The sequence below is a fragment of the Falco punctatus genome (assembly GCF_963210335.1).
Source record: "Falco punctatus genome assembly, chromosome: 6".
Classification (NCBI taxonomy): domain Eukaryota; kingdom Metazoa; phylum Chordata; class Aves; order Falconiformes; family Falconidae; genus Falco; species Falco punctatus.
Window position 1 is genome coordinate 9,710,454 of NC_137585.1, and position 16,265 is coordinate 9,726,718.

Genomic DNA, 16,265 nt, shown 5'->3' on the forward strand with positions numbered 1-16,265 from the left:
ATTTGAGGAACAGCAAGAAGCAGTGGTAGCTGCTTGCTGTCCATTGGCATAACTCCATATACATAGCTCAGGATGTAGTGTGCAGGATCTGTAGATGTGGGGTTTATTGGTAAATTGAACTAAACTGCTTTATTAACTAAGAAAATCACTAGCACATGTTCCACACTGCTCTCCTTCATTGAAATCTCCACTTGTCTCCTCCCTCAGCTCCATTCTTGGTAGTGAGCTATGTTCTTCCTTCATCCCTGATTACTGCAGATCCGTACCCCTAGCAAAACTGTTGTACTGTCTCATTTCTCTGTATGCTGAAACTCTCACCTGGGCTTTCCGCCTCATCTTAATGCAGCAGTAGCCTCTTTGAACAGGGAGCTGGTTCCTGGGGCAACGTTGCTAGCTCCTCATCGGGTTCTTCAGCTCTTTCCTAGGTACTGTCTGCTGGCAGAGTCAGAGCACTGGCTTAGGGGACCTTTTGCCTGGGTCGCTGTTCTGATGTCCAGGCATGAACTATTTCTTTCTTGGGTTTCAAATTTTTGTTTATAAGGCTCATTGGTAGCAACCACCATCCTCAGAACAGATGCTTCAAAATGACCTGCAGGTTAGGGAGGTGTAATTTCTGTTTTAGAAATGGGAAGCTGAGGCTCTGTGGTGTAAAGCAACATCCTACAGGAGCTTCACAGCATATCTTGGAGTACTACTGCCTTTCGGATGTCAGAGTAATACCTGAGTATCTCCCTCATCAAAGTGGATGGGATAGGTAGTATTTTTAAAGAATCTATGTGCAGTATAGAATCCCTGTTTCATTTTACAGATGGTTCCCACCCTTACGTTGTAGCACTTTCTTCTGCTGTGCCTTTATCTCACAAACGTTGCACTAGGAAAGAAGGAAGGGAACTTGGTTTCTCTGTCTGTGAACAGATGGACTATTAGAGACTGCTGGCACCTGAACGGGCTCATTATCTTCAGATAACAAAGGAATTGCTCCATCTTGAGAAGGTCAGGCTATCCAGATTCTCTGGAGTGGGCTGGGATACAGGGACAAGCATTCCCTTAGAAGCTAAGAAGGGCTAAAAGAAAGCTTAGGAAGGTAAAAAACAAGAGAGGAACATACTTCTGCAAACCATAATACTTTATAATGAGACAGCACCTGTGAAGGCGAGCTGCAGAAGAAAGGTTTCAATTTGATGTGGTGACACCTTGTGCAGGAGTGAAAGAAGGTCCTCCTGAGAGGACCTGGAAAGGGATGGTGAAGAACCAGATGCAGGGAAGTGCACATGAGGTCTTCTGTTGCATTATTTATCTCTGTGTATTTTCTTGTGCATCTCAAGGAGAGAGTGATAATTTTTGCAAATGTGACAGAGTCGATCTGGTATGTATTTTAATAGCTGTTTATCCCTGAGGTGGTAAAATATAAAGTAGAGGACCTACAAGAGTGGAGTGCATGCAGAAACATAAGCTGAAACTCCTGGAGAGCTGGGAAAGCCACTGTTAGTCTCTGGTTCTGGCTGTGGGGTCTCAGGGAGAAGTACTTGAGGGAAGACCTGTGCACTGAGAACACGCTTAGAAATCTACTGTGCCTGGGATCTGTTTGGTTCAAGGAAGCATAAAAAGCATGTGTCCAACATACTATGACCCAAACACAGCCTTATTATGATTAATGAGAATATTATGTGTAGGGGTTTGAAAGGATTTAGCAGGTCTGGGGGACCGTGGGTTATTTTTTTGCTTGTTTTATCCTTTTTCCTGTGAAAGTCAGGGACAGATTGAAATCTGCTGACTCCAGCACTTAGAAGATGGTTCAAAGGACCCAGCTCCTGGCTCAGAGTTTCCAAACCCTGCTGGGAATCAGAACATATGTCCAGAAGAGCATCAGATACCTAGAGAAAGTTAGAAGGAGAAGTAATTTTGCTTCTCTTCTGACTGGAATCACAGTTGTAATGTTTGCTGACAACTTTCTGATGCTTACTGTAACTGTAGCTTTTTTTTTTTTTTTCCTTCTCACAGTACAGAAACAGCATATTCTTGTCATGCAGCTGTTGCTTACAGTGTCTTCCTTCTGCTTTGGGTGGATTTTCCCATGTTCATATCCGTAGCTTTTGAATCCTTCTGTCACTGAACAGCTGCAGGCTGATACTAGATAGAGCTGGATTTTTTCTGTGTTCACACACAAGCAGGCTTGTGAACAAAAGATTTTGAAGAAAGCTGATAAATGAACAAGGTCTTTTGGACGATGCAATGTTGCTAACATTGCGGACAATAAAAATCCTTGTACTTGTACTCACTGAAAACGAAGGAAGACATAACTCAATCTGTTTTATCTGTGAGCCTCCAAGCTTTTCCCTACAGGCTTGAGAGAGGATGTTCTATAATGAACTCGTCTTTCATGTGACAGAAAGGGAAATGCTGTCTCACAGACTAATGCTTACATTTCTTTCTGCCATTTAACTTGGATGTTGCCTTCTAAGGGGAGCCCCTGTTTTTATGGTCAGGGCTTACAAGAGGATCAGGCCTTCCTGGGTGGTTCCAGCTCTGACATGCGAATCACATAGCTTCCCTCTGTCTACAAGGAAAGCAGATACAGCTATCTCGATGTATGTCCATCTTTGGCGCACTTTGAGGTTTGATTCAGTAAATTTTGCCAGCTGTTCTGCAGGCAGGGAACGGTGGGCTCAGCCAGGCACACTGGCTGCCATTGTCTCCTGAGCAGGATGGAAATGGGAGTGTACGTGGGGAAGTATCGTGTGCACTTGTCCCGTTCCTGCATCTCTCATGTTTCCTTACAGCTCTGGGTTTTTCCTGTGGACCCTGGGGACATCAGCTTTCTTTGTTTGTTTTTCATGTTTCCTTAACTGTTTTTTCCATTCTTGAAGTAATTCTTCCACACATATGAGAAAAAAAACCAAAGAAGCAGCAACTGACCCATTCAGCTGGCACCATCCACTGTCCACTCTTGCACAAGTGGGCACAAGGACAGAGGCAGATCCCGGTGCCATGGGAGGGGGCACCATGGGGAATTCTCTGGTCAGCTCAACCCAAGCAAAGTGTAGGAGGCTTTTTTGATGAGGGAAGGGGAAGGCCAGGGTGTATAACGATGGGTTTGGCACAGAGCTGGCCACCCTTTGCCCCCTCTGCCAAGGGGCTTTGCCAGCATGGACATTTGTGTGTGCTGAGGAGAGCAGTATGGGCTCAGGATGGGGGGAGGGATATGCAGACAGATGGACAAGGGAGGGTAGAAGGGTTATGCCCAGCTCTGCTCAGCCTCCCTGAGAGAGTGCTGTGTCACAGCTGCTTGGGACACTGCCAGTGGTGGGCTCTGGTGTGAGCGTAGTGGGAGACAGGGGGAAGCACCAAACCCAGGCCTGATACTGGAACAGAAAAAGAAAGCAATAAAAGAAATTTGGGAATAGCTGGAGACAAGCTACAGGGCTAGGTGGATCCTTGGTCTGAAGTGGCTCAACTGTGTCCCATTTTCCTGCTTTGCTTCATCTGTCTCTTGTCTTACATGCGGTATTGCAAGGTTGCTGGGGAAAAGATTGTGCCATGGATTTGTGTTTGTGCAGACTCAGACACCCAGGGACACATGTCCATGTGCTGGCAAGGAGACCTGGGTTCAGCTCCATCTTCTCTTAGGGCAGCCCAGTCATTTTAGACCTGTGGTCCCCTTCCCCAGCGACAAGAGCTGTGAGGAGAAACATGTGAATGTTTCTCTGGCATTCACCTGTTATACAAAATGCTTGCAACGGATAGAAGGACAGAGTGAAAATATTATGTGGTTTTTAACAGCTTAAGACAGTGAAGCCAGCCTTGGGCATATGTCAGCCTGCCAAGACGCATTGCTCTGTTGGTGTAGGTCTACGTGAATTACAGCCTTGTGAAGGAGAAGCAGACTTGAGAGGCATTTATCTTGCAGTCAACTGAAAAAAATGTAATGCTCTGGCTGAATTAGCTCTCATGTAGCCTGACATAATGACAGCTTCTGTGCTGGAAAAGTTATTCTCCATGTTCATCCTATCAGTGAGATCAGGACATGTAATTGAAGGGGATGAGGAAAAGAAGCACAAAGGGGTAAGCGATATACGGGACACCGCTAGTCCACTGTTGGCACTTCCCAAAAAATGTGCCCTTTCTCCTCTACTGGTCTTTACAAGGGGAAAGTGCTTCTTATAAAACATAGCAGAGCCTCTTCACCATCCCGCAGACCTTTCCATGCTGCTCTTCTCTTCCTCGACCCCTGCAGAAACTTGGCAGTCGCAATGCATCTGGTGTCCTGTGACTGCAGCTCAGCATGCTGAATGGTACCATCTAATTTCTTCCCTGGGCTCCTTGCCCTTCAGTTCAGACCCACCTGCTGCCTCTCATTGTACTGCTGCATGTGTGGCCGGTACCATAATGGGAGCCCAGGTTATAGTTACCAGCCCTGCTTGGGATGGTGCTCTTCAGTCAGTGTGGATGAATTGTCATCTTAAGAGCAGGATCTCATATTGGAGAGACGTTGCTGGTACCCGTCCCCTATTGCAAATACTCATCATTTGACACTGAGAGCCTAGGAAGAAGTTCCCCTGAAAGCTTTTGTTTTCTGCTCCCAGTAATGATGGCTTAATACTGTGGAGAAAGCATGGATGGGGCAGTGTGAGTGAGGGGAGAGAACAGTGTGGGACCTCAGGCATGGAAGGAACAGGGTCAGAGAAGAAAAGTCAGAGGAGCAAGAGGAAGCTTTTCGGTGGTGGGAAAGGGGGAGAGTTAAAAGTGTCAGTTGTGTGAAAAGTGGAGACCTGCAGTGAAAAGCACAGCTTAAACTCTGCATAGGGTGCTGTGCCAGCAGGAGCTAAGCTACAACAGTGGGCACTGATGGAAAACGACAGCTGCAGTTTAAGTCAAGGAAGGTTTCAGGGCCATCTTCCATCACATTTTGACAGGCTGCAACATGGTACTGGCCCGGAGATACTGCATCATCTCAGTTGGCATGAAGGGGAATTAAGAAATCTGGCAGTAATCTGAGCAAACCAAGGAGGTGAAGGAACACAGTATCAGCAACAACCCAAATGTTATAAAATGCTTTTAGCTAAAGCTTAAAGAAAACAAAATACCTTGAGGGGATTGCTTACACAGTGATATATTATACACTTAATATTTTGCACCAAGGAATTCTTATAATCTATAAAACATTATTAATGGGGACAGTACTTTGTAAACAAAAGAAATAAAATTTTTTTTCTAAAAAGTAGCATGGCATTGGAAGGGATCACCTTCATCACCAAGGCAAGTCCTCTGCAAATCACAGGCCACTGAACAAAGGTGCTGAGCTCAAAGGGGTTCATCAAACATTTATTCCCAAGGTCCCCTCCACAGCTCAGAAGGTTTTTTAGCACTCCATAAGAAAATCCTACAGGAAAAGCCCAAAGCAAGGCCATGGGAAGACCGTATCATGGAAGAGTGGGGTAGATCAATGACTTCACTGGGATGGTCATCTACTGCACTAACAGGGTTTTTACTTCCCTGTTGATCCTAAAAATTGGTTCTTCACTGAACAGCTTCAAAAGGCTCTGTCTGTCAGCAGAGTGCTCATGTTCAGAGACTGTCAGCATGACCACTGGCCAGGGGTGCTGGAGGTTTCAGCGCTCTGAGGAGCTCTGCATGGTGACCCACATCTGCCTTCAAACCGTGGCTGACCAGGGAAAGGCAAAACCCATGGTTTTCATGGAAGCACGGTATTCATCAGCTGGTGCAAATGAAAAGCAGTTCGATCCTCTTTTTGACTCCCAAGGACGTGATGCTGATGCCAATGGACTCCAGTCAGAGGCATAATTTTCTCCCTCTGGGAGTTTTCCCATTTAGTTATAATCTCTTCTTAGTAGGTTTCTGAAGCTTCATCTTCACTGGGGAAAAGCAAAGGAAAGAGGATTGGAAGGGCAGATGGAATTTAACCTTGCTAAAGCGCATGGTATTCCATAAGAAAAGGTGCATGCCTGTTGTGTCCCTTGAAGTCTCTGGGAGCCAAAGTACCTTTTGTTGGTAGGCACCATCCTGCTTTGTTTCAACCACTTTTGAGGTGTTTAATTGTGTGACATTTTTGATAAAGCTTTTTCCTCCTGTGACACAGTAGTAACTTCCCAGTTACAGATCACAACCTTAAGTGGGGTATGGGTGAGGTTGTGAGCCTGACAGTAGCTTCTTTTCTCCTGGCAGTATTAGGAAGGATGGAAGAGACCTCTCTGCAAGGAGGGCAGGGACTAGGGGGAGGTTGGGAGGCACTGCTTTGATGAGGGAGCTGTCTGCTCCCACCTGTTGCTGATTAAGGGGAGGGATCAGTGATAGGGCTTCATTTGCATAAGCTTTCCTCCCAGAAATCCTCTGGAGTCACCATCAAGTCAAAACCACCTGGGTGTGAAGGAAAAAGCACTTCTGAGAAGTTGTCAGAGACTTTCCTGTGCATTTTCTCTTCCCAGTGATGGAGGTTTCTTTGAGTGGTTAGTGCAGTCTAAGCTGGAGTTTGAGGCAGAGCTATGGTTGATACGGATCTTCAAGACAGCAGGTGATAAGATGGAGCCTTCTGATAAGGAGGTAAAATACTAATGTAGCAAGTTGTTGGATGGTATCCTGATGTGATGGTTGCTACATTGCCAGCGTAAACCTTAGCATACCATCAGCAAGGATCCCCTGAAACACATGAGCTTAAAAACAGTAGTACATTTAATTACTTTTAAGTTTGGGCACTGAAGTCTCACTTTCAAGCTTTTGGGGTTTTTTTGGGTTTTTTTTTTTTTCTTTTCTGTGATGGCAAAGATTCTTCCATAATCTCTAGTTCTAGAAATTGGGGTCATAAGAAAAAGCCACAAGACCTAATAAAACATTCTAGATACTGTGAGTGTGTGGAGGAAGTTCTATGCTGTTTTATGGTTGGGTTTGTTGGTTTTTGTTTTGTTTTGGTATGGTTTTTTTCTGTTCCTTCCCTGTCTCCCCTTAAAAAAACAAATGCTGACCCAGCAGAAGCGTCCTGAAAAAAGTGACAAACTCTATAGACTTTTCAGGGCCAAGCAGAGCTGGAGGTGAAGTTTCTGATGAGGCGGGAAGGGAAAGGCTGTTTGCTAGTCCTGGGGACTGGAAAGCAGTGGCAACAGTGTGAACTGGGTAGCATGTGAATTGCTGGTGAGAATAAAAAATCAGAATTTCTTTTACAAAGCATGCAGAAAATCCGTAATAGCATTTCAGTATTTTTTATGACAAAGATAAAAAAGCACTAGGTGAATGCAAGCAGAGAAGGACAGATCAGACAGTTTTCATTAGAAAATGCCAATTCTGTAAAATGTTGCGTTCTTTTGTAAACTGGTTTCAGTTTCTCTGAAATTGTGTAAAGGAAAATTTGGGGAAAGATCCAGTCTAACCTTAGTGTCATCTTTCATTTTAAAACAACTCTTTCAAAACTTTATGCTGAGTTTGTATGATCTCGCTGTCAAAGAAAATCTGAGCACAAACCCAAATCCTCTGGATTGTTCTGAAGCAATTTATCATTGCTGATGAAACTTTTGTCCGCAGAGAAGCGTGGAATTTTCAGTCTTCTTTCTGCTTGAAGCTGTGTTGAATTTGGACTTCCAAAATCCTTTTGTGTGAGCAGAATCCACAGCTGCTGGGTACAGCTTCTTAAAAGACAGCCCCTCTGCCCCCCACCTCAAGCCCACAGAGCCCATAGCCTAAATGCATATTGGGCAGATGAAAGATGTGTCATGGGGGGAAAGTGGCGAAAGGCTCAATCTGCAAGGTGCTGAGCAGCTTGGTCTCGGTTCAGCAAAGCTTTTAGCAGGCTTAGGTTCATTCTCAGTGACTCAGTAACTACCTACATGCCTGAAGTTAAGCACCTGCTTAGGGATTTTGCTGGATTGCAGCCGGAGCACTGGGCACTCCTGGGATCAGGTCTGTTTTTAACGCACCACTTCCAGACTGTTACCCTCCTCAGTACCACTGCCCTAGTCCAGATCCCTACTTGATTCTTCTTCTCCCACCCCTTCATTTTCCAGGCTACATCAGAAACTGCTTAACACCTCTGCCTTTTTTTTTTTTTTTTTTTTTTTTTTTTTTTTTTTTTTGTTTGGATTCCTTCCTTGTGTTTATATTTCTTCCCGAGTTATTATCACCTGCAGCTTTCATTCATGCACAGATGATTCATTCATCCTTGATCACATGATGAATGCAGTTCAGTAACACTGGTACTAACACCGATCGTTTAACACCTCAGGAAAGAAAAACCAAAGTCCTTCCAATTTGATTCATTGCTGTTTATCATTACCCTTTGTTTCTGGTCTCCTTCCAGTTTGCAGCCACATGTTAGATATCTTTTTTCCAAGCCAATTTGGACTAATTTCTCCACTAATTTCATGGGACATGAGATCAAATATTTTACTAAAATCCAAAAACATTTTATCCCTTGTATTCCCTTCACTCACTGATTGTGTAACCCATCCAAAAATTAATCAAATTTATCTGGCAAAAACCAGTCTTCTCAACCTCTTGTGGCCTATTTCTCATGATTTGCTTACCCTGGAGTTGTCTAATAATGTATCACCCCCTCCTCCCTCCCCTAGTTGTTTCCATACTGTATTTTGGATAGAAGCTGGACTTACGGGATGAGGGAGTCCCATGGCCACCCTGCAGTAACTGGGCTGTCAGTCCTGGGAAGGAGTGCCGCCGGGAAGGGTGTGTTACTGGATGTGCCACCAGATGAAACATTTCCCTGCCAAATAAGCAGTGACTGGGAGTACTTTCACACAGTGTCATCCTTGGTCTGTGTTCCAAAGGGCGCTTTCAAAAAAGTAGGCATCAACTTTTAATCAGTCAAAAGGAAAGCAAATAAAATCGCTCAGCACTTTGGACATTTCGGTCTCTCACTTACGGTCTGAAACAACCCAGCCATCAGTGTTGGATAGGCTGACAGTATGTTATTTAAATTCTTACACCTAAAAATACCTTGAAAAAGCCCTTGATGTCACAGTTAGGATTGGAAAAAAGTATGTTGGAGTGACCAGTCTCTGAACTATCCTTCATTTAAAAGGGCTTCTAAGGAAAGGAGCCACTGCAAAGGGGGGAAGGACAGTCTTGTGAGCCAGTAATGGAGACAGAAATGTTTGAATCAAAAGGGTCTACTGTAACTGTAATATGTACGGTGCTGCAAGTAGCAAGAACAGAAAAGACTGTATGGAAGGAGAGAATAAAATTTAAGGACAAAATACAATCCAAGGCAGTAAAATGAGAGTTTGAAAATAATAATTTAATTTTTTTTAAAGCTAAATTTTCAGCGCTTTGCAAATTGTGGTCAAGGGTGTGATATAAAACCATCTGGTAGAGAAAACAATGGAAAACAAACCCAGGTCATCATGCATCTGGCATTTTGTACTAAGCATTTTCTCCAAGTGTGTTGATGCTCCAATGGAGCTACTTGCATTGCATACTTGATAGCAGTTCAGTGACCACAAAATAATTCTTTTATTCCAAGGACAAAATTAAATCTTGCTGTGATTTTCAAAACCAGCCAAATCTTCCTAACAGGCTTCCCAACAGTATTTTGTTTCAGGTGAGTTTGGTGTTGAAATGGCCTCAGATGCTTTGACTGGCAGAGGCACCACATTAAACTGTGGTGCACTGCTTCCCGGGAAGGGGAGCTGCAGTCTCGCGGCTGGGCTCTCTGATCAGACCATGTCCCTCAATGGTGTCATGGAGTCTCTCCTTTAAGCAAGGAACCCCAGGCAGCAAGAGCACATGGATGGGATGGCCTGTAGCAATGCAGAAGGTTATCAGCTCCTTCACTGCTTCTTCCCAGGAGGCACCACTCTGGCACCACTGAAGAGTGCTGCTGAATATTGAGCTAGCTCAAAACGGAATGTGTAGGATGAGTTCAATAGACCAAATCAAAACATATCAGTCAAGGGATGCTGAAATTGTTTCGATAGAGAGTGACAAAATTAAGAGGTTCGCAATTTCTATGTAATATTTTTACTCTTGCATTTGATTAATCGCTCCTGAGGCAGGGGGAAGATAAATGTGATGTTTTCCTAGTGGTGGAAATTCCTAATTCTCTTCAACTCAATTTCTAAATGATTTCATTTTCCAGCACAGGTGTTTCTGTCCTTGCATACCTGCTCTCTCCTAATGCCAAACCTTAGTTCCTTTTTTCTCCAAAGTTGTGTGCGTGCAAAGGCATCTTGAAACCTTGGAAGAAAGTAGGAGTGTTTATTCTAAGTGTAGGGAGGGTTGGTTAACACTTAAAACCGTGGGTTAAATCTTGAAGTCATTACTTCGTTTTATTTAGGTTTTTATCAGGTATGATTACGTTTGATTAAATTGGTGCCCATATAAATACAACACTATGGCCACCCTGCCAAAGACCCAGCCTCTGGGAAATGACTCAGAGCCAAATGCGGAGTTTTCATTCTGTCTTTCTGTGGGTGGACTATCCTGCAGGTTGAGGTTTAACTGGTAAATAGCAGCAAAATGGGATTTTACCCTACCCAAGGAGCCTGGCCAGTTGCTCTGTACTTTTTGTTTACCAGATACTTCTGAAAAAACATCTTGGCTGATACAGTGTTTGGCTACTCAGTAAGCACCGATACAAAATGAGTACTTTGTAGCATAAGTTTGCCCGTCACATAGGATTACACCAATGACTCTTCAATCAAATGGTAGGTACGTGAACTTTTCCATGAAAAGTCTCCATCTCATTTTGGGGATACATATTTTATACTTTGAAAACCCAATGAATGCCCATAGGTTACTGTGGAAAACACATTTATAATTTTTTTATATAGAGAGAGGCTTTCTCTAATTTTTGCTGGCATTTAGTAAATTGAGATGTCCGTGCAGCACAGTCGGATTAGATACAGATCTAATGTACCTAAAATGTTTTCCCCATGACCTAATTCTACCTGGCTTAACCTATTTGTCTTCCCAAGGGTGCCTGGTTGCTTCTCCAATAGCAGATGTGAATGGGCTGGGCTTAGACTTTGTGCTTGATGCCCAAGGAGGAGCTTTGCGTGCTGAAGAGCCAAAGCTGTGGTGCCAATGATGGTTTCTTCTCCAGTTTGGTGCATTAGCAAAGCGGAGTTGCCAAGGATAAACCACACGACTTCCAACATGACTTTTCCCTGTTCTTTGCCAGCAGTAAGGTAAATATATTTTAAACTTTGGTTGTGGTTTGTTGTGGTTTTTTTTTGTTTTGGTTTGGGTTTTTTTGTGTGTGTGGGTTTTTTTGGTTTTGTTTTGTTTTTTTTTTTGTTTTTTTTTTTTCCCCTCCCCCTTCTTCTCATTGATCAGCTGGAGCTCGCAGTAATTTCAAAAGAAGCAAGACAACTGATTATGTGAAAGTATATGATGCTCCTTGCCATTGCACTCTACATACAGACACCTGTGGTGCTGGTGGACTAATTCCAAGGAGGGACTACAGGCTAATGCACTCCAGGCACTGATCTGTGTCTGTGGATGAGGTCCATCTCTGGAAAATCCACAGCTGGAAAACAATTAAAAATCACTATCCCCAGCATGAAAAGACTAAGCTAGTGTACTTGAGGGTGCCGTATGCTTTGACCTGACCAAACAACTACTGCCACTTAACAGGGCAGTCCTGTCCCTACCTTGCGTCACCCAGCTCGCTTGGCTTGCACCAGTGACGGAGCCCCCAGCTCAGGCAGGGAGCCAGCGCCAGGGTCTGACCCGAGCAGGAAGCTGTTCAGTTGTTGCAGCTGTGCTAGTTTGCTACCAGTTTAGTTCATGTTCCCCCCCCCCCCATCACCCAAATTAGTTCAGCAGGAGGTCAGCTGATCTCCAGAGCTTGTGGCACACAGATCTGCAGGAGGACAGGAGGATTGCCTCAGCTCTGTGACAAGTGGTTATCACATTGGTTCAGGCATGACATGAAAAATATGATCCCTACAAAATAACGCTCAGATGGCTTCTCTGAATCTTGCAGGATTGAATCCATTATTGACAGAAAAGAAAATCTTTGTGTGAAATTGCAGCTCAGTTAAAAGGTGAGAGATCTCTTTGAGTTTGAGAAATAGCATGTAATCAATTAAAGGCTTCCCTCCCCCCCCCCCCCCCCCCCCCCGCCCCCCCCATAGCAAAAGGAGCAAATTGTTGGCCATTCAATCTTTACTCCAGTGTTTTGATAGGCTTCTCCATACCTAAATGCAGGTGTCTGTGTGGAACAACCATCTGAGTTTAAAAGTGTGGTCTTCACTTCAGGACCATTAAGGTATTGTTGATCTTCCATAGTTCTTCCATTCAGAAAAGGTGTTATGAGTAAAAGCCAAAGTTTGCAAGAGGATTGCTTTGGTTCATCTTGTGCTTTCACATGAAGAAGAACAACCATAAACCTTGTCCTCTCCTCTCAACCTCTATTTGGCCTCTGGAGAATCCCAAATTCACATTCTTAACTTTCAGATTGACATAAATCTAGGTCATCTTCACTGAAATGAGACTGGTGTACCAAGATTATAAATTTCTGACCTGTAAAACAAGGTAAAATCTGCCCCTTGTTGCAAATTTGGGGATTTGACATAGGTCCTGATCTTGTTCGTAACCATTAACTGCTTTTGTTAATGAAGTGACATATGAACTGCTACAGCATAGCCAAGGGGGGAACTGTTAATAAACTGTGTTCCACAAATATATAGTTAACTTTTCAATAGAAATAAAAGAGCCAGTGATATTTTGTACTGATACAGAAACTAATTCATTCTCAGCAGAAAGACTTATGCAAAAAAGAAACTAAAACACTACTTCACAGTGTTTGTAGGGTATGCAGAACAATGTGGCTCCAATCTCATTTGAGGCACTCCTGTTGTAGACAGCAATGATCAAAGGAAAGAGTAGTACATTTTTAATTATAATTTGGCCTAGTGCTTCTGTACTTAACAATATAATGCTTTTAGAAACATGTCTTGTATGCTTAAGGTCCTGGCTACACAGCACAACTCTTGTGTGACTTTAGACAAATTCTTCACTTTCTTTGGGTACAATTGTTATTTATGCTCTTCTCGCTTCAGCAAACTGCCCTGAAAGTAGAGACAATTCCTACTTACCATGATGCTGTCATGGATTCACGGGTATTTTCTTCCTCCGGCTCTTGTCTGCTGTATCCATTTAGGTGACGATGTGTTGGAGAACGGGCAGTCTGGAACAGTCTGTGTGTTATGTCTGGTGTGTGAGACTTATGCCTTTAGCTGAGATCTCTAAGCACCGCTGTAATGCAAATAATACCACCACCATAACAGCCCAACGGGAGAGAAAAGCAGAGATTTTCCAATGTGAAAATTTCTGAGGCACAGAAGCCCTTGGCAGGCAGGTCCCAGTGCAGCTGAGGACTTTCTCTGAGGTGTGGCAGTCCTGATGGCTTATCCTGAGGCAGGAAAATGTCCCATATTTAAAAAAAAAAAGGGGGGGGGGGGAAGCTTCTGCATGTGGGCTGTGAAATTCTCGACTTTAATAACCCTGGTCTGGCCTCAGTCAAGCGGTTACATACAATGGCCCCCAGCCTTCCCCGTGCCACTGGGCAGAAGGGCAGGGTGGCCAGGCCCACCAGGTGGCTCGTGCCCCGGCCCTGTGGGTGGTGTGCGGTGTCCACCCACCCCTCCAGCACCTGGTGGCCCCTCAGCAGTTAGGCAGCTGGGGTGTCAAGGGGGGCAGTGGGGCAGAGGGTTCCTCGTGCTGCCACGGCTCCAGCTCCTCCCGGCTGGGCCGCCGCCAGGCCCTGTGCTTGCAGGAGATTTTCCTGCCACCGCTTGAACAGTGATGGCGGGGCGCGCTTCATTGCAATGCACAGGGGAAGGCTGCAATGCCCTGTCCTCTGCAAAAAACCCTGAAACGTTTGGCCAAGGGGTGTTTGCCTCGCCCTTGTGACTGAAAGGGCAGGAAGGACAGACAGCCGCCTGCACGTCCCAGGGTGTTTGGGTTCGCACAGGTAGTGCGAAACCCAGCGTGAAGGGAGTGCAGGGCAGGCCCCCAACTTTTGGGTCCGTTGTTTACAGCCGTTCGTGCGTTCACTGTATTCCTCTGGGCTGCTTAAGACTGGTTTAGTTTTCTATCGCACTGTAGTTCCTGAAGGCAACACATTGCTAACAAAGTAGTATTAAAAATAAGAGTCAATCCAAGCCTGCCCAGTGATTTACAACCAGGAAAACGCCTCTGGGGAGAGGCTGAGTGCTGCTGAAACTGCCCCACGGCTGAGCGGAGAGATGTGGCCCGCTGTCCTTCCCAAGGTGCTGAGGGATAATGTGCACTCGCTGCCATCGTTTGTGTGGTGGATGATCCAGGGGAGTTTCTGTGGCTTTTTGTGTGCAGTAGGTGTCATTAAAATCCTTTGCCAACATTTGTGGCCCTGCCTTGGCTGTAGTACCTGGATGGTTATAGCTCCTAGGCACAGCGTGGTCAGGCAGTGACTTGGTGTGGCAGTTCATGGCTGACTTAGAGGCACTGATTTTTTCTTGAGCAAAAAAAAAAAGCCTTTTGGGGGGGTCATGGTATCTGTAGGTGTCTGTGTGCAACTGCAGTGGTTGCCTAGACCTGTAGAGCAAGAAGAAGAACAAATAAGCTTGCCTGTCATGGTTGTTGGTCTTGGCGACACCTCAACAGGTTTCTCTAGTGGCTAAGGTCCTTAACCAGGTTGTGGACAACTATTTTTATATTCCTAGCTAGGTGCAGACTTTGGGACTTCGGGACATGCCTCAGTCTGCAAAGGAGTGTGTGAGGGTGCCAAAAGCTGTCATGGATGCTTACGGTGTTCAGGTATTACAGGAATTCGAAGTTCCTAGATCTCTTCTCAGTTATGATACACAAGCAGAAAGATTTGGAGGGAGAGGTAGTGATGGTTAGAACTGTTCATCATGAAAGGTGTTACACCAGTCTGTCAATGACAGCCTGAGATGTCAAATCTGACTGGAAAATATTTTGCACAAATTTCTCCTCCCAAGCGCCCTCTACTTCTACCACCTTTTAATAGTGGGGATTGTGGTAAGTGAAAGAATGGTAAATGTGCAAGGATCTTACACGGCAGGGTAGGCCAGCCACTGTCTGTTCTTTCCTGTTTTATTTAAAACATGAGTTTTACCATTGTCAGGTAAAATTCCTACAAGGCCTACAAGGCCAGCAAACTTGATAAAAGGGACTGTTGCAGTAGCTACAGGTCTGAGGAAATCTGCTAAAATCCAGAATTAAGAGGTAAACTGTGCAGTGCACATTTTCTCCATATAGCACACCCAAACAGTCTCTGAACTGTTGCAGATTTTGATGATCCTGATCTTTTCCCTCCAAATACTATCTACAACTTTCTGACGAGGAGGAGCAGAGAGGGAGGTGATGATCTCTTCTCTCTGGATGCAAGGGAACGGCTTAAAGCTGTGTCTGGGGAAGTTCAGGTTGGATATTAGGGAAAATGTTCTTCACTGAGAGGGTGGTTAAGCATTGGAACAAGCTCCTAAGGGCAGTGGCCAAGCCTGATGGAGTTGAAGAAGTGTTTGGACAATGGTGTTAGATATATGGTTTAATTGACGTGCTACTGAGGGGTGACTGGACGAACATCCCTTCAGTGGAAACTCAGATTTTTTAACTCCTCATGGATGTGTTGCACTGACCTTGATCTTTGCAATCAGCAGTCAAAAATGACTTTTGATCACTGTTAACCTTGATTAGTTTAGAGTCACCAATCAATTGCCTTCACTCCAGGGAATGGATTGACTAATACAGGAGCTCTGCTCTATCGTTACTTTTGGTGGTTTCTCACATTGGAGGTTACAGAGCTTCCTGGGTGATCTCTCCTAATGATTCTCAGGTCTGTCAGACATGTGATGGTTAATTGATTTGAGCTTGACGAGGTGAGACTTGCAACACTGAGCATGATGAGGTGAGACTGGAAAAAGTGAGAACTCAAGCATTTTGTGAAAGTACTATCTTCTGTCTTCACAGTCTTATTGTTTCTAGCTTGTATTGATTTATTTCTCACCTATGCTTTCTATTGAGGACATGGAGAATACATCTACCTGTTAATCAGGTTGAGCTTTCTAGGTACTGTAATCTCCTTGGCGTGGTTCAGTCATTAGGTTTAGGTCTTTATTTGTCTACTTCATGTCCTGCACATTTGAGTAGGAAGCTGAGAAAAGACTAGCACCTGGCTTGCAAGTTTGTCACTGTTACTTCATTTTATTAGCCTGCAATAAATTCTGAGGTCTCATGAAACACTGTAGCTTGAAACACTTTCTCTGTAAAGTGCTATGTACATTTTAATCAACACT